Below are 2,132 nucleotides of genomic sequence, written 5' to 3' on the forward strand. Positions count from 1 at the left end.
CCAGATGTAACTGCGTCAACTCAACTTTTTCACATGTGTGCCTTCACGCTTCTGTGCCTTTGGAGTCGTTTTTTTCTCTGCCTGGAGTGTGTTCTCACATTCTCTGCCCATCTTTCAAGACCCTGAAAAGCGACATGCTCTGTAGACTCTTCCTTGGTGTGCTCAGTCAGTGTTTTTTTCTCTGTACTCATTTCATTCTGCCCTGTTTGCAACAAGCTCTTTACATATCACCTTTACTATAGTATGATATTCTTTCCTTGAGGGAAGGAGCCTATTTTATTCATCTTTGTATCTCTTAACAAAATCAAACCCAGCCACTCTTACTACATACTTAGGTCAATGAACTAAATGTATATGATATAGTATATCCATTATCTGTTTTATGAGGCTTTGTCACAGCCAGACTGGCAGCATCTTTGGGACAAGGCTTGAGACTTTTTGCTTTCCTACTAAAATAAAAATGAAGTTAGTTAAAGTATTACAATCACATCTTTCTGTATGTTTTGCTTTTTTAAAGAGATCTTTAATTTACAAAAATTCATTTGAATATCACAACATCCTATATCAGTAGGCTGCATTGGTGTAAAGAAAAAAAAATAAACGATCTTTTACATGGTCTTAGAGTCAGTCAGACCTGAGTTTGACTTCCTTCTCAGCTATCTGTAAGCTATGGGATCTTGGGATAATTCTTTAATCTCTCTAAGCCTCAGTTTTCTCATATTAAGGCTAAAAATTAGTCTTACAGAATTGTTGGGAGGAAAGAGTGACATGTGAGTATAAAGACATGTGATACATATTTGACACTTCACATAAGTGAAGATACCTCTCCCCATCACACTGCCTAGGAAGTAGAGCCTTAGATGGGCTAAAAGATTGTCCAAGGCCACATGGCTGGCAAAGGATTGAAAACAGTAACAAAAGCAGGAGTGGAATCAAAGCGTATGCACATACCTGTTCCCTTGTGCTTTAACTCTGGGCTGAGACTGCACATTCCTGCAGGAAGCTGGAAATTCCTCACCTTTGCTATCATCCTGCTACCATTGCAAACTCCATAACCTAAGATACCACTGCAGCCTGCTGCTTCCTGGTGTGATGATGAATCTGAGGTTCTCAGAGGTTAAGAGACTCGTCCAAGGTCAAACAGCTATTTAGGAGCCATGTCTACCTTATTGCCCTAGCTCTTGCCTCGTGTGCCTGAGACACTGTGGTTGAATCTGGATGGACCCTGGGTGGAGGAGAGAGCTGCAGCTGCAGGAACAGCAGCACTAAGCCTAGCTCCAGAGCATCACACAGAAAGACAGCAACTTGGTATCTCTTGGCAAGCCAGCCTCAGAACACTGTGATAAGAAGGAGGAGGAGGGTAATTAAGACGAGGAGAGTGAAGACTCAGAGAGCAATGAGGTCATCCAGGATATGGAAGAGATGAATGATTACAGTGAGTAGCCTGATGATGGAGAGTCACTGAGGTGGACCTGGAAGACAACAGACAGGATCAGGACCAGTGGATAATTGAGGTAGACAGGGCAGGGTAGCCCCAGGGAGATTCCATGCCAGCCAACGTGCTCCACACCCCATGCAGAACCAGCTGCTGGTTGTTTAGGAAAAACAAAAATGAAACACAGCAAGAAAGACTTCTGCTCACCTGTTCTACTCATGAGGAAATGTCACACTCAAGCCATCTCCGATTAACAAAATACAGATAATAAAGTTGTAGGTAATTTATTAAATTACAGAGATTTATCTGTTTCTCATGAGTGAATATCTAGTTAACATAAATTGGTTAAAATCATACATCCAGTAATTGAAATTGTTACCCATGAAGTGGAACTAGGGAGAAATAGATATTGACCTGTAATGCATTCCACTTCATCCCAACACATTCTTTCTGCCAACTGCACTCTCTTCTTCCCATACTAAGATTTGTACAACTTAAGTTGGAAAAAAGTAAGAAGTGTGTTTAGTGAAAAAAAAAAAAACCCTTATATGCATTCAACCACTATGCTCCAGTATAAGGAGCCTGGAAACCCTTTGGATGATTGGCTATTTATGATCTCATGGAAAGTGATCAGAAGTAAAAGAAATAAGAAATGTATATGGGCTTGGAGCTCCTGTGATGTCATAGAAATGTTTGC

The 2,132-nt window shown here is 40.8% G+C and overlaps 1 pseudogene; it reads left to right on the top strand.

Moving 5' to 3' along the window:
• The first annotated feature begins 1,154 nt into the window (after positions 1–1,154).
• On the top strand, positions 1,155–1,532 carry LOC113629074 (anaphase-promoting complex subunit 15 pseudogene; annotated as a pseudogene).
• Positions 1,533–2,132: the final 600 nt, after the last annotated feature.

Source organism: Aethalodelphis obliquidens, unplaced genomic scaffold (genome assembly GCF_003676395.1).
Source record: "Aethalodelphis obliquidens isolate GAN/ISIS:26980383/991018 unplaced genomic scaffold, ASM367639v1 scaffold1, whole genome shotgun sequence".
NCBI classification, from domain to species: domain Eukaryota; kingdom Metazoa; phylum Chordata; class Mammalia; order Artiodactyla; family Delphinidae; genus Aethalodelphis; species Aethalodelphis obliquidens.